General features: G+C 42.2%; 1 protein-coding gene across 2 annotated transcripts in view; it reads right to left on the bottom strand.

Annotated features, from left to right (window-relative positions):
* Positions 1–26,652, bottom strand: part of PAPPA2 (pappalysin 2) — a 488,087-nt gene that overhangs the window by 290,687 nt on the left and 170,748 nt on the right. Inside the window, exon 1 of one of the 2 annotated variants that reach the window (XM_067728730.1) lies at positions 16,224–16,358. The exons of the other annotated variant lie outside the window; for it this stretch is intronic. The gene's annotated coding sequence lies outside the window, so the exon portion shown is untranslated. Of the gene's footprint in view, positions 1–16,223; positions 16,359–26,652 lie in introns of those variants that run through there. 2 annotated transcript variants of the gene reach the window in all.

Genomic DNA, 26,652 nt, shown 5'->3' with positions numbered 1-26,652 from the left:
GGTACATGTGTAAATATTTCAAAATGGACATGCCCCCCAGATGCGTTCAGGAAAGGGAGCAGGCCTGTGTATAGAAAAGGAAATGTACGCTTCTTAAACTCCAGCCCAGCACAGCTTTTCCGTAGATCACAGCCACAGCTGGAGGCAGAAACACAAACCAAAGCTGTCTGAGCCCGTAAGCTTGTCAGATGCCCTTCAACTCATTCAACAGAGACCCTTTCCAGTAGGTGGCAAGAAAAGCTCAAGTTCCTTTTCTGCAGAAGAGTTCAAGTTTCTTTTCTACTAATGTGGTATAGTTAAGAGGGTAGGCTCTGTGGATGACAAACATGAATTCTAATCTGGGCTCTGCCCCCATGGCCTATGTGGTCTGAGGCAAGATTCAGGGCCACCACTGAGGACAAGAGCACGCCTGTGCCATCAGTGAGAGGCCGTAATAAGGCGCATTTCTCAACAATGTGTCTGACACAGAGTAAGTACTAAATAAACATGAGTACTATTGAAGAAGCCAACTCCTTGAACTGTTCTATCCTACAAGTTTTTTATTTTAAACTTTCTATCACTCCCAATGATCCATTTTGATGCCACTTCTCACTGTACTCAAAAGGTAAGCCTTTCCTGTGTCCCAATTGCTCTTTTGTTTATCTAAATCTGTCGTTCTCAATCCTGTCGGTCCCGTAAGTCCCATTTTGATAGCAACTATTTTGTACTGAAAATTCAAATATAGTATGACCTACCTTACATAATTTCAAAAAAGGTTAATGTCCTGTCTATAATATTAAAAAAGAAAATAACTTACACTGAATAAAATGAATTTTAACATATAAATATTTCCGACCCAACTACATTAAAAGAATGAAGTAAAAAAAAGAAAAAAAAAGATCAAGTAAAATGAAGCAATCAAATGCTTGAACCTACTTCTCATAAATAAGTTTGGACTTAAGAGAAATAAGAAAATATTCAACAAACATTACAGGTATTTCCTTTATACTGACATTTTGAATTCAGTGCTATCAAAGTCAAGTCGTATATATTCGTAGTTGGCATGACTACGATAGCTCCAAACGCAGACCAGCAGAGGTGTGTGTATGGGTGACTCAAATACTGTAAGCAGCACTGCCATCAATGGCATGACTTTCCAAAGTGGGAAGCAACTCTTGGTAAAATGTGAAAACAAATCAAAAGACAATCTTCCTTCAAAAACACAGAAGTTGCATTTTTAGGGAGTATATTTGAAGTATACGAAAAATACTTTTGTGGTTCAGCATTTATATTTAAAATAGAATCAGCTCCTAGACTTGGATCATTATAAATGGGTTTTTCAGCTACATGAATGTTTGGCCAGGCATTCAAGAGTCAAGCAGGATGCAAGAGGATTCATCTAGTGGGACTATCCATGTACTACAGGGATGTCTAACGTCCCTGGCACCCACCCACTGAATGCCACAAATAACCTCCAATCATTGTGACACCAAAACCACTCTCACTGTTTTCCAAAATGTCCCTAGGGGGCAGCACTTCCCCCATTGAGAACCAGTCACCTAAACCAAGGCCAAAATATTACGCAGACAAATCTAATTGAACCTTGTATATGTATTTGCACTTGACATACTGCCAAGATTCACAGGGGAGGAAGTCATGTGGAGGTTTCTAACTGCAATTTTTATGGTATTTGGTGATAAAGCTGAAGTATATACTCCTCAATAGTGGTTTGAACTGTGTGTATCGTATATACACACAAAGATGTATAGCACACATTCTGTCAAATGATCATCTTTCTAAATATCATCCAGTGAGATTCTCCGTGCTCAAGTAGCAGTTTACTCAGTTCCATTAAGCTCCCTCTACTTGAAAATAAATAAACACGAGACCCTGAGGATATTATGCTAAGTGAAATAAGTCAGACAGATAAAGACACCATATGATTTCACTCACATATATTTCACATGTGGAATATAAAAAATAAACAAACAAACAAACACAAGCAAAATGAAACAACAAACCAAACCAAAGAAAAATAAGCACATAGGTACAGAGAACAGAGTAGTGGTTACCAGAGGGGAAGGGGCTGGGAGGAGGGTGAAATGAGTAAAGGGAATCAATTGTATGGTGATGGATGGAAAATACATTTTTGTAAGCAATTGTAGGGTATAGAGAAGTAGAAATATAATGTTGTAAACATGAGACTTACATAATGTTATAAATCAATGTTACCTCAGTTTTGAAATAGAAAGAAAAATAAATAAAAAAGTATTATTGAAGGACATAACCCAATTGAATTAGAATGTTAGTGTTTAAATAAATAATCAGAAACAGGATAAATATATAAATAAATAACAAATTAATAGAAAACAATGTCTGGGATTATGAATCTCAAAACTCAAATCATAGATTCTGGTCCTTGGCTACCAATGTCATATAATATGCCTCAAATTATCACTGGAAAATGTTTGTTACAGAGGCCATGGCCATCACGGCTCTGAGCAGCTCTTGGACTAAAGCTGTAAGATCTCAGAAGCCCTAGTAGAGATGCTGGTTATCACTGGAAAAGTGTTTTCCACATAATGCTACACATACACTCTACTGGGGGAGGGTTTGAGTTCTCACTTTCCTTGGCCTGAATTGAGTAGGTCAATTTACCTGGCTATATGGTTAAGAGCCTCATTTTAACTCAATTATTTTGGCCTTATCTTGCCCTCTGAACTAGGTCCAGTGAAGAAACAGTTAAGTCATGATGGCCTTACCTAATCTTCCAGGAAACATAAGTTGAGCACCTTCTAGGTGCCATCCATCATATTAGATTCTGGGGATACACTGACAGTAACATACAAGCACTGCCCTAGATTGCTTCACAGACTTGTTAGAGGAAAGTCCAGAACACGAATACATTGTAAGACATGGCTGTAAGTGCTATCTCAGAAGTCTGAATGAAGTGCTACCAGGCCCCAAGGATAAAGCAACTAACTCTTCAAGCACTAATCCAGGGAATTTCACAGAAGGGGCAATTTTTGAACAGGGTCTTAAATGAAGACTAGGAGTTTTCCAGGTAGAAGGCATTTCAAGAGAGAATGGCATGTACAAGATGCCCCAGTAGCACTTTATTCAAGCCTCCAAGATAGCATGTATTGCTAAGTCCTATAGTTTACCCATGTTTATGTCTCTCTTCCCAGTGACCCTGGAAGGCAATCTAGGATGGTGCCCCAGATGTCTGGGGGAAAAAAAAACAAAAACAAAAAAAGACAAGCTCAATTGAGGAACTATGAGAAATTTTGATTGGCAGGGAGAAGAAATTCTTAGAAAGAAACAACTGGTCCCTCCCTTTCCTCATCTTCCTGTTGAAGAGCCTGGAGCCCTTCCCAGCAGACTAAGACCAGAAAGGACATACAGAGGTTGAAACAGTACCCACAGCTCTCAAAGGTACAATGAAAAAATAATGCTATTTGAATAGCAAAAGGCTACCTGTTCCTTATTCTCCTCCCAGCGTTAGGCTCAGCCAAGTCCAGACCTGAAAGAAAGGTCTGAAAGAAGTCCAGTCCTTCCCTCATGGCCACACAGAAGGAAAGAAACAATCAACAAAAGGAAGACAACCTACAGAATGAGAGAAAATATTTGCAAACTATATATCTGATAAGGGGTTAATATCCAAAATGTACAAGGAACACACACAACTCAATAATTGCACAAAAATAAAAACACTCAAAAATTTAGTAAAGGGGGGGCTTCCCTGGTGGTGCAGTGGTTGAGAGTCCGCCTGCCGACGCAGGGGACACAGGTTCGTGCCCCGGTCCGGGAAGATCCCACATGCCGCAGAGCGGCTGGGCCCGTGAGCCATGGCCGCTGAGCCTGCGCGTCCGGAGCCTGTGCTCCACAACGGGAGAGGCCACAACAGTGAGAGGCCCCGTGTACCGAAAAAAAAAAAAAGAAAATTTAGTAAAGGGCCTGAATAGACATTTTTCCAAAGAAGATATAAAGTGACCAACAGGCATATGAAAAGGTGCTCAACATCACTAATTATCTGGCAAATACAAATCAAAAGCACAATGAGATATACCTCATACCTGTTAGGATGGCTTTTATCAAAAAGACAAGAGATAACAAGTGTTGGTGAGGATGTGGAGAAAAGGGAACTTTGTACACTGTTAGTAGGAATATAAATTGGTACTGCAATTACGGAAAATAGTAATGGAGGTTCCTCAAAAAATTAAAAATAGACTGATCATATGATCCAGCAGTCCCACTTCTGGGTATATATCCAAATGATATGAAATGAGTATCTCAGAGAGGTACCTGCACTCCCATGTTCATTGCAGCATTATCCACAATAGCCAAGATATGGAAACAACCTAAGTGTCCACTGATGGATGAATGGACAAAAGAAAATATGAGAAAGAAAGGAAGAAAGGAAGGAAGGAAGGAACTAAGTGAAAGAAGTCAGACAGAGAAAGATAAATACTGTATGATCTCAACTTATATATGGAATCTAAAAAAGTTTAATTCATAGAACCAGAGAGTAGAACAGTGGTTGCCAGGGGTTGGGGGTGGGAGAAACAGGAAGATGTTGGTCCAAGGATACAAAAAACGATGAATAATTTCTAGGGATCTAATGTACAGCATGTTGGCTATAATTAATAATACTGTATTACAGACTTGAAGTTACTCAGAGAGTAGATGGTAAGCATTCTCATCCCCTTCTCCCTAAAAAAAATGGTACATGTGAGGTGATAGATGTGTTAACCTGATTTTTAAACCATTGTGCAATGTATGTGTATACTAAATTATCACACTGTACCCCCTAAGTGTATATAATTTTTATTTGTCAATTGTACTTCAGTAAAGCTGGAAAGATTATTTGAAGCATGGCCAAAACCAGAATGTTCTCTGACTTCCTGCCTGACATGAGTTCTCCTGAGAATGGAGCAGGACCTAAATGGAGTCACAGTGGAATGAAGGGCAGGAGATCAGGTGTCTCAAGAAATCTCTATTGGCCCACAGGAAAGAGCGTTTTACTGGAACAGCAGCTCTCACTTCCCAGTGCACAAGTCTCCTATGCACCTGCTCAACACACGCCATACAACTTGTGAGGAAAAACCCACACAGTACTCAGCTAGAATCAGAAGCAGCACCCCAGACAGTCCTCTCTCTTGCTATGTCTTCCCTCTGCCCCACACTACGAGCTACTTAAGTTCATGGACTTTTTCTTATTCAGCCCTGTGTCCCTACAACCTAGGACAGGGCCTGGACAGCAAACTAGGAGCCAGGGTAAGTGTCTGCAGAGCTGAGCAGAACTAGAGGCCGTGTGCGAGGGATCCGCCTTGCTGAGGGTGGCAGCATCTGTGGCTCCTGCACTGAGGCCACCATGACCTAAGCCTGTACTTCCCTCCGATTGCCTTCCACCTGCCTCTGGCCACCTCCTCCTTGACTGTGCCCAGTGCAGTCCAGCCAACCCCAGCTCATGCCCTGCACTGCGTACCAACCCAGGCAGCCAGATAAGAAAACTGGCAAAACGCTTGAGCCCTCTAGCTCTGCCATCAGAATGGCTCTTGTCTGTCTGATCAGACCAGCACACAGGCATTTGAACTGAAAGGGCTGGGTGAGGGGCTTATCCAGCAGGGAAGTGAAAGGCCTTTATTTAACACCTATTAAACTCAAATCCCAATTTCATTCATTACCATGTGATCCTCAGGACCCAGCAAGCCATTAGGATTTAGGTGAAAGAAAAAGGATTCAGAGATAACTGAAGTCTCTTCAAGAATCTGAGGGATGGACCTAGAGTCTGTCATACAGAGGAAGTAAGTCAGAAAGAGAAAAACAAATACTGTATGCTAACACATATATATGGAATCTTAAAAAAAAAAAAAAAGGTTCTGATGAACCTAGGAGCAAGACGGGAATAAACACACAGACGTAGAGAATGGACTTGAGGATATGGGGAGGGGGAACGGTAAGCTGGGACTAAGTGAGAGAGTAGCATGGACATATATACACTGCCAAATGTAAAATAAATAGCTAGTGGGAAGCAGCTGCATAGCACAGGGAGATCAGCTCGGTGGTTTGTGACCACCTAGAGGGGTGGGATAGGGAGGGTGGGAGGGAGATGCAAGAGGGAGGGGATATATGTATACATATAGCTGATTCACTTTGTTATACAGCAGAAACTAACACACTATTGTAAAGCAATTATATTCCAATAAAGATGTTAAAAGAATAAAAAAAATTTTAAATAAATAATTTTCCAGTTTAAAAAAAAAAAGAATCCGAGGGATAATCTGTAAAGGCTATGTAAACAGCCATAACTTTAACCAAAACTTTTTAAACCTGTGAGGCCAAGCAAAAACAGACTTTAAGACTTTCAGAACCAGAATCTTGGCTGGCCTCTTTTATCAGTCTGCCTTTCAAAGACCCATGAATGAAGAGCCGGCAGCAGGATATATAAGTGGCTTGAATTTGTGAAATACTGTCTAATGATAAGTAAAGGGATTTTGAAAAGAGGTTGCATGAGTGAGAATTCTGCTTAAGGAACTTGGACCAGCATGGGCTGGGGGGAGGGGGGATAAGGGAAGGGACTGAAGAAACGCAAGACTGATCCAAAAAGGAGTGGAGAATAGCTTGGTTTGGCTTCAGGAAGAAATTTGGAAGAGAACATAGTGGACCAAGGCACAGGCTCTGGAGTTAATCAGATGTGGTTCTGAAGCCTGGTGTCATCATTCACTACCAGTGTGACCTTAGATAAATGTCCTCACCTCCGTGTCTTGATTTCCACTTTTATAAAGTGGAAAAAATAATAGTACTTGCTGCATAGGTTGTTGTGTGGATTAAATAAAAGGATGACTGCAAAGTGCTTGGTTCACTCTGATATCTAACACATGTTCCCGACAAGGGACGACTGATTGTCCTAGGGTTTGTCCTGGATCTATGGGGAGTGAGTGGGAAAGGAGGAAGGAAAGATTTGGAAGAGGAATCCTGTCCCCTGGGAGTGTGTGTGAGTAGAGCAAAAGGTTAGGATGTAAGGGTGAGCAATAATGAGATCAAAACAAGGCCATAGCACTTTGAGTTGAAGAATAAGCAGAGCTGATGCAAGAGCCTTCCTCAGAGAAAAGAAAGAAGTACAGAGGGCTGGGCTGAATGGTTGGACTCAGGACATGGGACACAAGTAGGAAGAAGGAATCCATGAAACATGAGGATGGGTAGAGGTGAGAGAATCAGCAGACATCCAGGTAGCCAAGAGGTAAAAAGGCATTAAGATCAAGGTCACACTACAGGTCTAAGTAGCAGGGCCAGGGTCCCAGAGGTCACAGCATTAACAACCGAAGATGGTTGGTCCTAGGACAAGGCTGCTTATTCTGTTTGTGTTGACCAGGCTTTCAGATGCATAAGGTGGACAAAAACCAAAGACAGCCCCTAATCAAGGCTTCCCAGGAGGTACTTTCCAGGGAAATTGAAGGGTTGTCCCTCCCACACTTGTGAAAGTGTCATACTTAAATATTCCCTAAATTATAATTTTATTCATTAACTATGTCAAGGGAAGAAGCTACATGCATCATACATACGCGCGCGCGCACACACACACACACACACACACACACACACACACACTCACACACACCATACCTCCTCTGCCTTTAAATGACCATCTTCTCTCTTTTTTCAGCAAAAAAAAACCCACAAAAAAAACAAAAGATATGGCTCCTTAAGTACTGAGCGAAGAAGAATGAGGACACAGAACTTGGTGCACGGACAAGGTGCAAGGTGTTTTCTAGTTTTATATGTCAATATCCAATGTACTAGGCAGATATGCAAAAATTTAAAATAAGTCAGAGTATAGAATTAATTGAGAACCTCCTGTATTTAGAGAACCACTTGAAGTATATGCTAGATGAAATGGCATGAGAATAACTCAAGTCCCAAGAGAATAATTACAAGAGGTGGACCCAGAGATGTAAGATGGTACAGCATGGATGGCAACATTCGGATCTCTTCACTTTCTAACACCTGAGTCTTGCCCACTGCCTTGGAGGGAGGGGACAGTGGGCACCCACTGAGTCACCACTGAGGAACAGAATTGAATCTGTACCAAGTGTACTCAAAGCAAAGGAGCTATCAGACTATAAAAATTAATTCTACAACATGCTTTCCCCTCATTTTCAACCAGATCTAGAGGAATCTATAAAGAAAGATCCCTTTAAAAAAATCTCCAGGAAAATAACATGGCCATGAGTGGAAGCAGTGTGGTATAGAAGTTAAATGAATGGGCTCTGGAGTTAGGTAAGTGAGGTCTGAGCCTAGCTCTACTAAATACTAAATCCGTGCCTTCCCTATGCCTCTTGTTCCTCATCTACAAAATCAGGATGGTAATTGTACCTCCTTCACAGGGTTAGAGGCAGATTAAATGAGATAATATATGAACAGAGTTTAGCAGTGTTAATGTAGGCTGTACGTATGCAACATCTGATAGTATTAATAACAATTGTTGCAATTGTTCAATGCCCCCAGTTTCTTAACTCTTTCCTGTTTTGGACTTTGCAGTACCCTCACACATTGGCTCCAGGCTTGGCTGGTGGGTCGTTAGTGAATGTGATCAAGCAGAGGATGACTTGCATGTTTGGATGTATTTGCTCTCGCTGCTCTGCTATGGCCTTGAGAACAGGCAGGCGCTGACCTGCTGGAGGACAAGAACTATGAAGTGGAGTGAGTGATCCCAGTCATCCTGGCTGAGGCCATTCTAGATCAGCCAGTACTAGCCAACCCCACACAGGTAAGCAAATCTAACCCAGATGAGCAGAGCACTCAGTCAACCTGCAGCTAACCTCAGAAGCACGAACCAGTCTAGCAGAGATCAACCAAGTCAAATCAACTAAACCCCACAAACTCCTGAGCTACATAAATCTATATCATTGTGTGCCATTGAGGTTTTGTTTGTTACGATATTGTTTGTTATGTAGCATCATTGTGGCAATAGATAACTGATCCACTATTATTATTAATGTTACTGTTGTTATTATTATAACTTTTCAGAGGAGCACAAAAAGGTCCACGCATGCCCTACATAGCTGTCACAAGCAAAACATCTTTCTCACAACCTGCTATTCTTTTCAGAGAAAGAAAAGAAAGTATTAGACAAAACGAGCAGGTGGCTGCTGCTTCAGAACTTTGTGCCTTGTTTTCCTGACAGGTTGTTGCTAATGATGCTATTATTTTTCTTGTGAGTGGAGATACCCATGACAGTATAACCCCACAGGCTGCTATGATGAATTGTTAATTAGTTTAATTAGTGACGAGCCCTTCTTCCATCAACTTAGATTCTAACCTGTGGGATTCTAATGTTCCCACAGGGACTTAACGGTACTAGGTCCTAGGAAAGCGCTTGTCAGGAGACCTTCAAAATCAAAAGCACTAGATGAAATGAGTCCTTGGGGCTTCCTGCCCCCTCTTTCAAATAATAACAGGCAGCACTTACTCTGTGTCAGGCACTATGCAGGCACTTTATATGTGCATTTTCTCATTGATTCCTCATAAAAATCCAAAAAGCAAGAACTATTTTATCCCCAAAGCATATATGAGAAAACTGAGGCTCAGAGGAGTAACTTCAATGTTTTTGAGGTCACAGGGCTAGTAAGTAACATAGCTGGGACTAAAATCCAGACCTGTCTGATCCCATTCTCGTGACTGCTATAGATGCTGTTTCTCTGGCCCTAATTCCACCCTCTCCCTCTGGCCTGGTGCTCTTCTCCACTCTCCGTGTCTCCCCTTAACATGCTCTCAGAAGAAACCCCAACACTAGCCCCTGGCTCTCTCATGTGCCTTTAGGCCACCGTGCTCCTTTCCCCAAGTTATGTGCATGTTATTCCTCAGTTCTCAGCAGAATTAGCTTAATTGTGAGGAAGAGCAATTCCTGAAGAATAGTAGATTAAGCCAGATGGAAGATTTTTAATTTAGCTCTTATGAAAATGAAATCTGGAGGTCAGCAAAATAGCATAGTATGGGCTCCCCAGTCATCAAGAATTGAGCTCCTTAACTCTCCTGTTGATCCACGATATCAACATGTTCTTCTGCCTCACAGTCCAACATGGCTACTTGAGTTCCAGCGATTACATCTACATTCCAGCCAGCAGTGTGGAGGAAAGGGGAAGAGGCCATGCTCCTTTCTTCCAACATTTTTTCTCATATTTTATGCTTTGACCCTTAACCTCTTTATTGCTTCATTCTCCCTGTTTTTCTCCACCCTGTGGCAAGCTGGTCCATTCCTCTCCACTCTCCACTTTTTATCACAACCTTCTACAATCTCCCTCTGAGCTTGAGAATGGAAACAGGAGTTATGAGGAATACGGTAAAGAGCAATTTTGGATGCTTTTGCAGCCCAACGAGCAAGACATTTGCAAAGGATTTCATTATAATTTCTAGCAGGACTCCCAGAGTAAATCATTTCCGTTCCAACTGTTTGTTAACCCTCCCTCTTCTCTTTCATTCTTCTTTCTAAATCACCCTAAAGCCACATCTCTTCATGTGTGCAGTTGAATCACGTGCAACAAAGCTTCAGGAGTCTCAGTCTTGGATGGCTACCCGTAAGAAAGCAGCTCTGAGTCTGAAAGCACTTGCTGCTCCCAGAGATTAGTTCCAGTGTGACGGCTGCTTCTCTCGGGCACACACCTGCTATAGACTCAGGTTCAGTTAAGCCACAGCACATGTTGAAATAGGCTTTCCTCAGTTAACAGTCCTAAGTAAAATAACCTCCTTCTAATTGTTAATCCATTCTATCTGATGAAGTCGTCAAATATCTTCAAAACTGTTCCTTATTTTATTATTTTTACCATTTGACTTACACCTTAGGGTTGAGATGTTATTTTCAGAAAGCCCTAGGCAACATAACATCCCTAGAAAGGGATGCCCCATATAGGTTTACTTACACCAGATTGAGAATTTGTAGCACACATGCAGGAGGGAAGGAGCAGAAAGGCAATGCTTTGACAGGAATAAGAAAAGGTTTGAGGCGTGAAGCAAGTAATGAATGACTCCAAGGGAGGACGAAGGGCATGTAAAGAAGCAGTAACGGGGAGGGACTTCTCCGGCAGTACAGTGGTTAAGACTCCGTGCTCCCAATGCAGGAGGCATGTGTTCGATCCCCGCTCAGGGAACTAAGATCCCACACGCTGCACGGTGCAGCCAAAAAAATAAATAAATAAAAATACTTAATTTAAAAAAAAGCAGTAGTGAGGAATCAAATACAAATCTCACAAATCTGAGTTTGCCTCATTGTGAATCACCTATATTACTGCCATAAACAAATCTGTGTTAATCCCACTAGTTCAGAGGACACTGGGGTGAGCAGGGAAGCTTCTAGTCTGTCAGGTGTAGCCCCCCCCCCCCCGCGACCAGGGGCTGGTGTTCAATACATGTGTGTGGAATCAAATGATTATGCTGATGCTGGGCACCAGAGATGGACACAAAAACAGAGGCCGAGGGGGATACAAGGAGCATGGAGCAGAAAGTCAGGCAAGGCCACAGAGAAAACATGACGTGGATGTCTGGATCACCTGCATGCATGGCAGCAGCCAGAATTACGCTCCTGCTGCGTCTGGAGTATGAGGGTGATGCTGTGTTGACCCACGGCCAGGTGGGCACAGGAAGCTGGGTTGCCCTTCAGGCCCTTGGCCATCATTAAAGGTGAGTGCCCAGGAAGGGTCTGAACGTTAGACCTCCCCTAGCACACATTTGTCACCAGTGGCCAGGAGGAGAATCAAACAAACACCACCGAGAGTAAATCAGTCACTGTTTGAGCAGGTGCCCTTTTCCGAATGAAATTGCGTGTGTTATTTTTAATATCTCTTGTCCATCTGCTCCGGTTATTTCCTCTGACCCAAACTGGAAGGCTCCGTCGCGTTACCTGGACAGAGATTTGATCATGCAGTCACCTTCGCCGAGCTGCGGGGACGTGCTTGGCTCGTCTGATACACAAACCCCAGGAAGTATAAATAGAAATGTTGCTTTTATTTGTAGACTTAATGTTTATGGGGAAGCTGACTCAGAGGCATAAAAGCTTACCTCTTCCAATTCACCGAACTTTGGGCCCATAATTCTTGCAGTTCAGAAAATCAAATAGAGGTCAGCAATTTATGCCTAAGGTACCAGAGGTGGAGAGCCAGAGCAGGGCTATTAAACTCGGCAAATGTGCTTATGTGTTTTCAGTTTTCTTACGTTGTTTCTGCTGGGGTCTTCCACAACTAAATTGCTGCTGCTTTATGGACTGAAAAACCTCAGAGTGAGAGACAGCTTCTCTTTAGCACTTCTGCCAAAATGTCAGGGCCGGTCCTGAGCCCAGGCATTCCTTACCCAGGAGGTCTCTAGGGAGCCCAGTTCCCAAGATATAGATGTGCTACCATTAGCATCAACTGCAATCCACGCCCAAATGCACCAAAGGGCCAGCTCGTGTTCATTATGCATCCCATAAGATACCAAAGACTACTTACTTGATTTTATATTTGAAGATTTTTTTAACTGACTTGTGTACTTTCCACGCTTCAGTTGGAAAGAAGGTCCTGAGAATTAGTGTACAGAGAAACACTGACACCTAGAACCCTTAATCAAACTCAGATATTAGTTGTTTGTTAAACAACTAATCCTTGTAAGAAGCTCCCGGAAATTCTAGAAAGGAAAGCTGCTCAGTTACTCACTCTCCCTTATGATGGTAGAACAGTAACCAGTGTGCTTGAGACAATTAATTGAAAATCTAGATTCCTTGGGAAAACTTGAAGAGGGCAAATAACACTTCAAGAAATATTACCACTGCTATATTCCCAGCACCTAAAATAGGTTCTCAATAAATATTGATTGACTCTCTGGCTATAATTACATCTGTCTTTATACCATGCTTACAAACATTCTAAACATCCTAACGTCCAGACAGAGCCTTTTTCAGATTTCATCCTTTTTCAGAAAATCAGGCATCTGGCAGCCCTGGCCTTTGACACAATACACTGAAAACCAATGGTGGTGAACCTTGAACATCCACGGGGTCAAGTTGGACTAACTGACATCAACAGTAATACAGAGCTACTGGAAGCAGGCAGGATCCTAGTTGGATCTGGTCTGCCTGCCTGCTGCTAGGAACCATGTTGGTGTGAATACTCCTGTTTACATCGAAAGAGCTTCATATTTGCTTGGCAAACAATTCAATACAAATTAGAACACTCAGTTCTAGTTTGGCCTGGGAGCCTCAGGTAGACAGAGCTAAAACTTTGATCGTCTTTTATGAACTGCCAAAGTAGCCTAAGATATTGGGCCTAAGGAGACTTTTATGTGGTCATAGAATTGATTCTCCCAGTTGGAAGCAAGAAGGAGACATGCATGAAAGTGGAGAGAAAAAGAAAAGGAAAAAAAAATGGACAAACTTCCTTAGCCCTATAAAATTTTGCATTCCAGTTGTTAGACCCTGCTTTTCATACCAATCCAATCAAAATATGTGAGAGGACACCATGAAATATAGACCCCTAATATAGAATCATGCACTTCCCCAACTCTTACAGTTTATGAATAAAGAAATTAAGATCCAGAGACCACTAAGCTATTTGGTGAAAGTATGAGTCTCAGCCTCTTCCTACCTACCACATGACAATTTAATGGGAAAAGGGAGAGTCTCCACAGCTCTCTTAAGATGTAGATGAGTCCTAAGCTTCGCAGATTTCATAACTCCTGACTTTAGACAGAATTCAACACCTGAGAAAAGAGTGAGGTTTTTATTTCTCTTAATTAGAATTGTCATTCCTAGGCCTGGCCGCCTCACATCACTGGGAGCTTCTTGTCTCCCAGGTCTTTGGGCAGCAGCAGGGACTACTGGTCCACATTCTAAGAGCAGGGAGCTCACCGGCCTCTGAGTAGGGCTGAATTGCGAGCCTTACCTTCTTCATGCAGCCCATGCTACATGCCCACTTGCAAACATGAAAGAGAGAAGTTTCCAGAATGTGTGTGAAGTGATATTGTTGAGATTTTTAGCCAGTTCTGTGCATCAAGCATTGGAATCTCTCCAGCCCATTGGTATTACTTCTCCTGGCACTAAAGAGGGGATTAGAGAAGAAAAACTCTAAAGAAATATGGCACAGATGGCAAAAATCAGGGGAAAAAAAAAGAAAGAAAACTTGGCCTCAAGAGAAAGTAAGTAGCAACATGGATGCAAACATGCCGATAAAAAAGGCAAGTGGCCATCTTGCAGGGTTAAAAAAAAGCCTGGTGATGGATCACCAGGCCGGCAAATGTTCCACGGTATTGAAAACAGAGCTAGCCACAAAATCATTTTTTCTCCAGGTTTTTGTTTGGGTTGGAGAATGCAACATCAAGGGCACATTTGGAGGAGATGTGTGTGGTGAGGCAAGGCAGAGCACTAGCTCCTGCAGCAGTTCTCTTGGGCTGATAGCTGCGCCCCTTCCCTCTTCCTTCCCCCATTACCCTCCCCTCATCCCAGGATAGAAGAAAATGCCGTACAACTTTATGTAACTGACATCCCCAGCACTTTGAAGTACGGACCTCGATGAATTCAGCAGCCAGGAGATCAGATCCAGCACATTCTCTGATTGACTGCTTTCCCTGGTTAACTGCAGGCTAGAAGCAGAGCCTTGGAGTGGGCTTCCACCCACAGGGAGCTGTGTCCTGACACTTGGATTAAGGTCAGAAAGATCAGTCTCTGGCTCCTTCTGAGACTTTCTGGGACACTCTTAGAATGAAATGGGCTGCTGGCCTTACTCTTTCACTTCAGTGTCTATTATCTGTTTTTTCCCACCCGATTTTCCTCAAACATATTCCATCAAATTAGCTTTTGTCCCAATTCCAAGTCACACTCTACGGAAAATCTAAAGATTTCCCTTGTCCTTTAATCCTCTGCACTGCATTTCATCAAGTATTTACAGAGTGCCTACTATGTGTAGATTGCTGTACTAGGTTATCTCAGAGATTATTTAAAAACAAAACCAAAAAAACAGCATAGTCTGTGTCCTGCCCTCAAGGAATCCTCTAGTAAGCAGAATGAGTTATTACGGCACGAAATCAATGCAGGGCATATTTAAATCAGGGTATCAGAAAGGAAGGATCAAGGAAGTCTTCATGGGAATTTGAAGCATGGCAGGATCTTGATAAGGGAGGTTGGAGAAAAGAGCCTTCCATGGAGTAGGCCCAGCAAAAGACACGTAGAGGTGGGAAAGCATGGAGAGCCCTGCTTGGCTGAAGCATGGGGTACATGGAAGACATCATGGGCTGTACTCCTGAAAAGGTAGGTTAGAGCTAAAGCCAGCAGTCTTGAAAGTAAGACTGAGAAATTTGGACTGGAAGGAAGGGATGCAGATGCTGTAGGCTAAATAAAATCAATCCAGTGAAACAAAGAAAAAGAGAGTTGTGAATGAGAGCATGTCCAAAAGTCTACTTGAATGAACAAATTGTTGTTTTCCTTTTCATTCAGTGTTTAGGGCCACTGTGCCTCCTAAGGTACTGTAGAATGGAAAGAAAACCAACATTTGGGCCAGACAGAGCTCTATTTCAAGCAGTGATTCTACCATTATTTAGCTCTGGTCCTTTGGGCAAGTCTTGTATAACTGATATGAGTTCTCTCTCACCTCCCAAGATATAAGAAACATCACATTGCCCTCTTTTTCGAAGCCAAATTGAATCTGCCTCTGGATCTTCACTAGCAAGAAAGAAATGTATTCTCTGTCATGCTGGGAGTGGAGGGAGGTCAGGGGATGAGCTGCCCCTCATAGGAATGTTCATGAATCTCAGAAGACTGGTGCATCCAGAGAACAGGGGGAAGGGCCTCTATTCTTTAGTCCATCTCAGCAAACTGAGTTCTTAACATCTGAGCCTTCAGGGTCCATTTGAATGTGGAAGGCTCCATTTCCCCCACACCATGCTTGACAGGATGATCTCCCCCTATAGATCCTCAAGCATGGTGGTAGTGACCAACTGTCCAGGTTTACCCAGGACTGAAAGGGTCTCCAGGATGCAAGGCTTTCAGTTTTAAAACCAGAAAAGTCCAGGGCAAATTAGGATGAATTGGCCACCCTGCCTGGCACTCTATGTCCAAACCAAAGGCGTTCACTTGTTTTCCCCCCACCCTGCCCCCATCAGAGGCTCTGGTCTACCCAGAGCTCTATCAGGGATCAGGATAGGGCCACCAGCCCTGAAAGAACATGCTACTACCTTCCCATCTATGTCTCAAAGCCAGTTCTACTTCTTTAAATCAAAGTACTAACCTGGGTAAGGGATTTCTTCTGAATAATTTGCAACTTCCTCTTTTTTTTTTTTTTTTTCCGACGCTGAACCAAAAAGCCATCAAACAACTCCAGAGGCAAAGTTGTCCAGAAGTCTGAACATACAGGCTTGACCATTCTACCTGCAGGTGAGAGGAGGAAGGCATGAGGACAAAAGCAAAGGAACAAATTACCCTTTTAATCCTCTGAGATGAGTCAGTCATTAAGCCAAATACAACGTGTCCTGTAGAAACACAGCACATACAACGCACCAGGCACTGTGGTAGGTGCTCCGTGTACAGTGGGGAAAAGATGGCAGCCCTCTCCTCATCAAACTTACATTCTATCACTATCCTGAAACAAGAAAGAAGCAGAAAAAAGTGTCTCAAAAAATTATTCAGCTGCAAGTGACCTAGAAGAGCCTCCTGGAGCCATCATAGGCTCAGATGTAATAATGCTCGTAGAACCCTCACTACAGAGCCGCCACACAGGACGCTGCCCAGTACAGCCACGGGGGTACCTCCGACTTCCTGGACTTGCTATTTGAAGCTACAAACTGTTCCCCTTTGACACTTCCTTCAGTTTCTGCCAAACTCTTGCTACATTTCTGAAGAGTCTTTAGATTTACTGGGCTCCATTACCAGATTCATTTACATATGTCATCTCATGTTATTCCCATTTCACAGGGGAAGACTCTCTGGCTTAAAAAGCAATTAGTTTAGGTTACACAATCAGACCAAGAGTGAGAATTTGAACCCATTTCTTCCAGCTCCAAGCCTGTGTTTTTCCTTATGTCACATTGCCCTCCTGGCAGCTCCTTTGAGAGACCTCTTTCCTTTGCCCACTGCTCTGGGGCTCTCAGGTCAGAGATTGGTGTTACAGCTGCAGAGGCTGTGGGTCAAAGGCAGGGCAGCTAGCTGTATTGGTCAGGGGAGGCTCGCGGCTATAAAAAATCATCTGAAAACCTTAGGACTGTCTGACAAGGATCCACCCAATTATTCAAGACTGTTTCTGAATCTTCTAGGGCTTTTTTCATCTGCTGCATTCAGCCTGCCAATGGGAAAAGAGAAAAGGCCCAAAGGATAATCCTGGGGCTTCTTGATGGGCTAAGCTTGGAAGTGGGGTAATCAGCTTTGCCCATATTCTATTGGCCAGAACTCAGTCACATGGTCACATCTAACTACAAGGGATGCTGGGAAATGTAGTGTAGTGGTGTATCCATGAGGAAAAGGCAATGGGGTTTAGTGAACACAGAGCAGTCTTTGCTAGAGGGGGCAACAGCATTTGAATAGCAGCAATGTTCTGGGGATGATCAACTCTTGGAAACACTCCATCCACAAAATGGAGGACTCCAGAGACTGTTTTCTTTGCAGGGATGGTGCAAGGACTAGAGGAATGCATACAGAGCTCCAGAGCCAGTATAAACCCTTAGTCAACAGTCATGGAGGAGAAGCAGAGGGTATAATGAGACAAACATGACCCTGAGTTCCCCTCACCAGTTTTGGGTCACTGGGCAGGTTTATAATCTCTGTGAGCATGGAACTCCATCTCCAAAGTATGGATCCCTGTAGCTAATCTATACTTGTGAGAATAAGAGGGAAGTTCATTTAAAATAAGAACTGCCTCAAAATCCCAAGATAAAGGGGTACCAATTTGCTTTCAGAGAAAGAGGTAGTGAACATGCAATAAATACACTGTTGGTGTAAGACCAGAGAAGCACTAGGTGAATGCCTGCATTAAGAAGTATAACTTTCAGAGAGACCAGTAGTTCCCTCCCAAAAGCTACCTGGGTAGACTCTCAATGGGCCTCTACTATTTGATCTATTTCTGGGTAATTGCCAATAGCTAGGATTTTAGAAGTTTTGATCTTATTTTAAAGAATAAGGCAGTGGTTCTCAAATCTGGTTGAGTATCAGAATCACCTGAGGAAGTTTTCAAAAATACAGAAGTAAGGCTCAGAAATTTGAACTGTTTCAAGTTTCCCAGATAATTCTGAAGTAGCCAGATTGGCACCGTTCCATTAACCACATTAAGAACCACTACCCTAATTTATTAAAAGAAATCCTAAACATCTTTTGATATACCCATTTATCTACCTTATAACCTGTTAAATAAAGCAGAATGCCACTCTAAAGTAACCTTTCAGGGTGTTGAACAACACGAGCAAATGCACCATAATGTGAGCACAGACACTTTAAACTTGACAGACAAATGCTTGAATGAAGACATGGGGTGGGCCAGAAAGCAAAAGAGTTTTATTAGATTGAGTGATTGATTCATTCACTCATTCAACTAATCACTTGACAAATTATTATTGAGCCATATTGCCAGGTACTGTTCTAGGCTCTAAGAATATAAAAATAAATAAGAAATAGTTCCTATATTTCCAGAAGATGGGGAAAGAAAAGCTACAACCAAGTTTGCTTCTTGAAAGTACCCACCACAATGCTTCTGAAATTAAAAGCCTGTAACATTTTATTAAGAGCCTATGCAGCTCTGTAAGAACAGACCAGAGGAAGAGGGGGAAGATGGCGGAAGAGTAAAACGCGGAGATCACCTTCCTCCCCACAGATACACCAGAAATACATCTACACGTGGAACAACTCCTACAGAGCACCTACTGAACGCTGGCAGAAGACCACAGACCTCCCAAAAGGCAAGAAACTCCCCACATACCTGGGTAGGGCAAAAGAAAAAAGAATAAACAGAGACAAAAGGATAGGGAGGGGACCTGCACCAGTGGGAGGGAGCCGTGAAGGAGGAAAGGTTTCTACACACCAGAAGCCCCTTCACGGGAAGAGACTGCGGGTGGCGGAGGGCAGGAGCTTCAGGGCCGCGGAGGAGAGCACAGCAACAGCGCTGCGGAGGGCAAAGCGGAGAGATTCCCGCACAGAGGATCGGTGCCGACCGGCACTCACCTGCCCGAGAGGCTTCTCTGCTCACCCGCCCGGGCGGGCGGGGCTGGGAGCTCAGGCTCGGCCAGCCTTCGGTCCAAGCGCAGGGAGAGACTGGTAGCGTGAACACAGCCTGAAGGGGTTAGTGCACCACGGCTAGCCGGGAGGGAGTCCGGGGAAAAGTCTGGACCTGCCGAAGAGGCAAGAGACTTTTTCTTCCTTCTTTGTTTCCTGGTGCGCGAGGAGAGTGGATTAAGGGCCCTGCTTAAAGGAGCTCCAGAGACGGGCGCGAGCTGCGGCTAAAAGCGCGGACCCCAGAGACGGGCATGAGATGCTAAGGCTGCTGCTGCCACCACCAAGAAGCCTGTGTGGGAGCACAGGTCACTATCCACACCTCCCCTCCCAGGGCCTGTGCAGCCGCCACCGCCAGGGTCCCAGGATCCAGGGACAACTTACCCGGGAGAACGCACGGCGCGCCTCAGGCTGGTGCAACGTCACGCCACCCTCTGCCGCCGCAGGCTCGCCCCGCCCTCCGTGCCCCTCCCCCGCCCCCGCCCGGCTTGAGTGAGCCAGAGCCCACGAATCAGCGGCTCCTTTAACCCCGTCCTGTCTGGGCGAAGAACATTCGCCCTCCACCCACCTACACGCAGAGGCGGGGCCAAATCCAAAGCCAAACCCCGGGAGCTGGGCGAACAAAGAAGAGAAAGGGAAATCTCTCCCAGCAGCCTCAGGAGCAGCGGATTAAATCTCCACAATCAACTTGATGTACCCTGCATCTGTGGAATACCTGAATAGACAACGAATCATCCCAAATTGAGGAGGTGGGCTTTCAGAGCAAGATTTATTACTTTTTCCCCTTCTCCTCTTTTTCTGAGTGTGTATGTATACGCTTTTGTGTGAGATTTTGTCTGTATAGCTTTGCTTTCACCATTTGTCCTACGATTCTATCCGTCTGTTTTTTTTTTTACTTTAAAAAAATTTTTCTTAATAATTATTTTTTTATTTTATTTTACCTTACTTTCTTTTCTTTCTTTTTATACTTCCTTTCTCCCTTCCTTCCTCCCTCCCTCTCTCTCTCTTTCTTTCTTTCTTTCTACTTTTTCTCCCTTTTATTCTGAGCCATGTGGATGAAAGGCTCTTGGGCTCCAGCCAGGAGTCAGTGCTGTGCCTCTGAGGTGGGAGAGCCAACTTCAGGACACTGGTCCACAAGAGACCTACCAGCTCCACGTAATATCAAACGGAGAAACTCTCCCAGAGGTCTCCATCTCAACACAAACACACAGCTTCACTCAATGACCAGCAAGCTACAGTGCTGGACACCCTATGCCAAACAACTAACAAGATAGGAACACAACCCCATCCATTAGCAGAGAGGCTGCCTAAAATCATAATAAGTCCACAGACACCCCAAAACACACCACCCGTGGACGTGCCCACCAGAAAGACAAAATCCAGCCTCATCCACCAGAACACAGGCACTAGTCCCCTCCACCAGGAAGCCTACACAACCCACTGAACCAACTTTAGCTACTGGGGACAGACACCAAAAACAACGGGAACTACGAACCTGCAGCCTGCAAAAAGGAGACCCCAAACACGGTAAGATAAGCAAAATGAGAAGACAGAAAAACACACAGCAAATGAAGGAGCAAGATAAAAAACCAGACGTAACAAATGAAAAGGAAATAAGCAGTCTACCTGAAAGATAATTCAGAATAATGATAGTAAAGATGATCCAAAATCTTGGAAATAGAATAGAGAAAATGCAGGAAACATTTAACAAGGACCTAGAAGAACTAAAGATGAAACAAGCAACGATGAACAACACAATAGATGAAATTAAAAATACTCTACAAGTGATCAATAGCAGAATAACTGAGGCAGAAGAACGGATAAGTGACCTGGAAGATAAAATAGTGGAAATAACTACTGCAGAGCACAATAAAGAAAAAAGAATGTAAAGAACTGAGGACAGTCTCAGAGACCCCTGGGACAACATTAAACGCACCAACACATTCGAATTATAGGGGTTCCAGAAGAAGAGGAGAAAAAGGAAGGGACTGAGAAGATATTTGAAGAGATTATAGTTGAAAACTTCCCTAATTTGGGAAAGGAAATAGTTAATCAAGTCCAGGAAGCACTGAGAGTCCCATACAGGATAAATTCAAGGAGAAACACGCCAAGACACATATTAATCAAACTGTCAAAAATTAAATACAAAGAATACATATTAAAAGCAGCAAGGGAAAAACAACAAATAACACACAAGGGAATCCCCATAAGGTTAGCAGCTGATCTTTCAGCAGAAACTCTGAAAGCCAGAAGGGACTGGCAGGACATATTTAAAGTGATGAAGGGGAAAAACCTACAACCAAGATTACTCTACCCAGCAAGGATCTCATTCAGATTTGATGGAGAAATTAAAACCTTTACAGACAAGCAACAGCTGAGAGAGTTCAGCACCACCAAACCAGCTTTATGGCAAATGCTAAAGGATCTTCTCTAGGCAAGAAACACAAGAGAAGGAAAAGACCTATAATAACAAAAACAAAACAATTAAGAAAATGGGAATAGGAACATACATATCGATAATTACCTTAAATGTAAATGGATTAAATGCTCCCACCAAAAGACACAGACTGGCTGAATGGATACAAAAACAAGACCCATATATATGCTGTCTACAACAGACCCACTTCAGACCTAGAGACACATACAGACTGAAAGTGAGGGGATGGAAAAAGATATTCCATGCAAATGGAAACCAAAAGAAAGCTGGAGTAGCAATTCTCATATCAGACGAAATATACTTTAAAATAAAGACTATTAGAAGAGACAAAGAAGGACACTACATAATGATCAAGGGATCTATCCAAGAAGAAGATATAACAATTGTAAATATTTATGCACCCAACATAGCAGCACCTCAATACATAAGGCAAATACTGACAACCATAAAAGGGGAAATTGACAGTAACACATTCATAGTAGGGGACTTTAACACCCCAATTTCACCAATGGAACGATCATCCAAAATGAAAATAAATAAGGAAACACAAGCTTTAATTGATACATTAAACAAGATGGACTTAATTTTTATAGGACATTCCATCCAAAAACAACAGAATACACAATTTTCTCTAGTGCTCATGGAACATTCTCCAGGATAGATCATATATTGGGTCACAAATCAAGCCTTGGTAAATTTAAGAAAATTGAAATTGTATCAAGTGTCTCTTCTGACCACAACGCAATGAGACTAGATATCAATTACAGGAAAAGATCCATAAAAAATACAAACACATGGAGGCTAAACAATACACTGCTTAATAATGAAGTGATCACTGAAGAAATCAAAGAGGAAATAAAAAAATACCTAGAAACAAATGACAATGGAGACACGACGACCCAAAACCTATGGGATGCAGCAAAAGCGGTTCTAAGAGAGAAGTTTATAGCAATACAATCCTACCTTAAGAAACAGGAAACATCTCAAATAAACAACCTAACCTTGCACCTAATGCAATTAGAGAAAGAAGAACAAAAAAACCCAAAAAGTTAGCAGAAGGAAAGAAATCATAAAGATCAGATCAGAAATAAATGTAAAAGAATGAAGGCAACTATAGCAAAGATCAATAAAACTAAAAGCTGGTTCTTTGAGAAGGTAAACAAAATTGATAAACCATTAGCCAGACTCATCAAGAAAAAAAGGGAGAAGACTCAAATCAATAGAATTAGAAATGAAAAAGGAGAAGTAACTGACACTGCAGAAATACAAAAGATCATGAGTGATTACTACAAGCAACTCTATGCCAATAAAATGGACAACCTGGAAGAAATGGACAAATTCTTAGAAATGCACAACCTGCCAAGACTGAATCAGGAACAAATAGAAAATATGAACAGACCAACCACAAGCACTGAAATTGAAATTGTGATTAAAAATCTTCCAACAAACAAAAGCCCAGGACCAGAGGGCTTCACAGGCGAATTCTATCAGACATTTAGAGAAGAGCTAATACCTATCCTTCTCAAACTCTTCCAAAATATAGCAGAGGGAGGAACACTCCCAAACTCATTCTATGAGGCCACAATCACCCTGATACCAAAACCAGACAAGGATGTCACAAAGAAAGAAAACTACAGGCCAGTATCACTGGTGAACATACATGCAAAAATCCTCAACAAAATACTAGCAAACAGAATCCAACAGCACATTAAAAGGATCATACACCATGATGAAGTGGGGTTTATTCCAGGAATGCAAGGATTCTTCAGTATACACAAATCAATCAATGTGATACACCATGTTAACAAATTGAAAGAGAAAAACCATATGGTCATCTCAATAGATGCAGAGAAAGCTTTCAACAAAATTCAACACCCATTTATGATAAACACCCTGCAGAAAGTAGGCATAGAGGGAACTTTCCTCAACATAATAAAGGCCATATGTGACAAACCCACAGCCAACATCGTCCTCAATGGTGAAAAACTGAAAGCATTTCCACCAAGATCAGGAAAAAGACAAGGTTTCCCACTCTTACCACTCTTATTCAACATAGTTTTGGAAGTTTTAGCCACAGCAATCAGAGAAGAAAAGGAAATAAAAGGAATCCAAATCAGAAAAGAAGAAGTAAAGCTGTCCCTATTTGCAGGTGACATGATACTATACATAGAGGATCCTAAAGATGCCACCAGAAAACTACTAGAGCTAATCAATGAATTTGGTAAAGTAGCAGGATACAAAATTAATGCACAGAAATCTCGGGCATTCCTATACACTAATGATGAAAAATCTGAAAGTGAAATCAAGAAAACACTCCCATTTACCATTGCAACAAAAAGAATAAAATATCTAGAAATAAACCTACCTAAGGAGACAAAAGACCTGTATGCAGAAAATTATAAGACACTGATGAAAGAAATTAAAGATGATACAAATACATGGAGAGATATACTATGTTCTTGGATTGGAAGAATCAACATTGTGAAAATGACTCTACTACCCAAAGCAATCTACAGATTCAATGCAATCCCTATCAAACTACCACTGGCATTTTTCACAGAAGTAGAACAAAAAATTTCACAATTTGTATGGAAACACAAAAGACCCCGAATAGCCAAAGCAATGTTGAGAACGAAGAACGGAGCTGGAGGAATCAGGCTCCCTGACTTCAGACTATACTACAAAGCTACAGTAATCAAGACAGTATGGTACTGGCAAAAAAACCAAAAGATAGATCAATGGAACAGCATAGAAAGCCCAGAGATAAACCCACGCACATATGGTCACCTTATCTTTGATAAAGGAGGCAGGAATGTACAGTGGAGAAAGGACAGCCTCTTCAATAAGTGGCGCTGGGAAAACTGGACAGGTACATGTAAAAGTATGAGATTAGATCACTCCCTAACACCATACACAAAAATAAGCTCAAAATGGATTAAAGACCTAAATGTAAGGCCAGAAACTATCAAACTCTTAGAGGAAAACATAGGCAGAACACTCTATGACATACCTCACAGCAAGATCCTTTATGACCCACCTCCTAGAGAAATGGAAATAAAAACAAAAATAAACAAATGGGACCTAATGAAACTTCGAAGCTTTTGCACAGCAAAGGAAACCATAAACAAGACCAAAAGACAACCCTCAGAATGGGAGAAAATATTTGCAAATGAAGCAACTGACAAAGGATTAATTTCCAAAATTTACAAGCAGCTCATGCAGTGCAATAATAAAAAAACAAACAACCCAATCCAAAAATGGGCAGAAGACTTAAAGAGATATTTCTCCAAAGAAGATATACAGACTGCCAACAAACACATGAAAGAATGCTCAACATCATTAATCATTAGAGAAATGCAAATCAAAACTACAATGAGATATCATCTCACAGCAGTCAGAATGGCCATCATCAAAAACTCTAGATACAATAAATGCTGGAGAGGGTGTGGAGAAAAGGGAACACTCTTGCACTGCTGGTGGGAATGTGAATTGGTACAGCCACTATGGAGAACAGTATGGAGGTTCCTTAAAAAACTACAAATAGAACTACCATATGACCCAGCAATCCCACTACTGGGCATATACCCTGAGAAAACCAGAATTCAAAAAGAGTCATGTACCAAAATGTTCATTGCAGCTCTATTTATAATAGCCAGGAGATGGCAACGACCTAAGTGTCCATCATCGGATGAATGGATAAGGAAGATGTGGCACATATATACAATGGAATATTACTCAACCATAAAAAGAAACGAAATTGAGCTATTTGTAATGAGGTGGATGGACCTAGAGTCTGTCATACAGAGTGAATTAAGTCAGAAAGAGAAAGACAAATACCGTATGCTAACACATATATATGGAATTTAAGAAAAAAAATGTTACGAAGAACCTAGGGTTAAGACAGGAATAAAGACACAGACCTACTAGAGAATGGACTTGAGGATATGGGGAGGGGGAAGAGTAAGCTGTGACAAAGTGAGAGAGTGGCATGGACATATGTACACTACCAAACATAAAATAGATAGCTAGTGGGAAGCAGCCGCATAGCACAGGGAGATCAGCTCGGTGCTTTGTGACCACCTAGAGGGGTGGGATAGGGAGGGTGGGAGGGAGGGAGATGCAAGAGGGAAGAGGTATGGGAACATATATGTACATGTATAACTGATTCACTTTGTAATAAAGCAGAAACTAACATACCATTGTAAAGCAATTATGCTCCAATAAAGATGTAAAAAAATAAAAGAAAAGAAAAGAAGAGACCATACTTCTGCTCTCTTAATCACACTTTACTGGAGGTAACTTGTGTACTCCATGGTGAATAGTCTCATTATTCATTGCAAAGAAGATAATACCATATAAAAGCCTACCTCCTCCAGGAAGCTATTCCTCAAAAATAATAGTTTTCTATAATATGTGTTGTATGTATTTCAGGTCGCTACCCTATCCTTGTGTATTTATTTTAATATTATCTCCCCTCCTTTATAGTGTCAACTGGTTATAATGCTATTTTCTTTTAAATATTTTCAAGAAAAAAAATCCATTCAAGTGTGCTAGACTTTGAGCTCTCTTTCCCATGACCTGTGTACCAGCTCATGAGAGCTAGCATGACAGCCTGATGCCTGCACTCTTGGCCACTGAGTGTTATTGCACCATACTGCAAACACTCCCCACCAGAAAGGGTGCTACCAATGCTACCCTGAGCTGAGTGTGTTCTGCAGAGGGTGTGGCTTATCCATCATATCCTCTATCTCTGCCATTTGTTTTATGGGGTGTTTTTGTTTTTGTCTTTGTTTTGCCACTTGGCTTGTGCGATCTTAGTTCCCCCAACCAGGGATTTAACCCGGGCCATAGCTGTGAAAGCGCCAAGTCATAACTGCTAGACTGCCAGGGAATTCCCCCGTTTGTTTTATGTTTATAGACCAACAGTTGTGACCCATGATAACTGAGAAAATGTCTCCAAATGATAGTACTAGAAAGAAAAACATGAAGAGTAACATGATGGATGTCAAAAGGTAGTTTTGTAAGAGCT

This window comes from Pseudorca crassidens, chromosome 2 (genome assembly GCF_039906515.1).
Source record: "Pseudorca crassidens isolate mPseCra1 chromosome 2, mPseCra1.hap1, whole genome shotgun sequence".
Classification (NCBI taxonomy): domain Eukaryota; kingdom Metazoa; phylum Chordata; class Mammalia; order Artiodactyla; family Delphinidae; genus Pseudorca; species Pseudorca crassidens.
The sequence above is the reverse complement of the archived record's forward strand: the minus strand, read 5'-3'. Positions and strand labels throughout refer to the sequence as shown.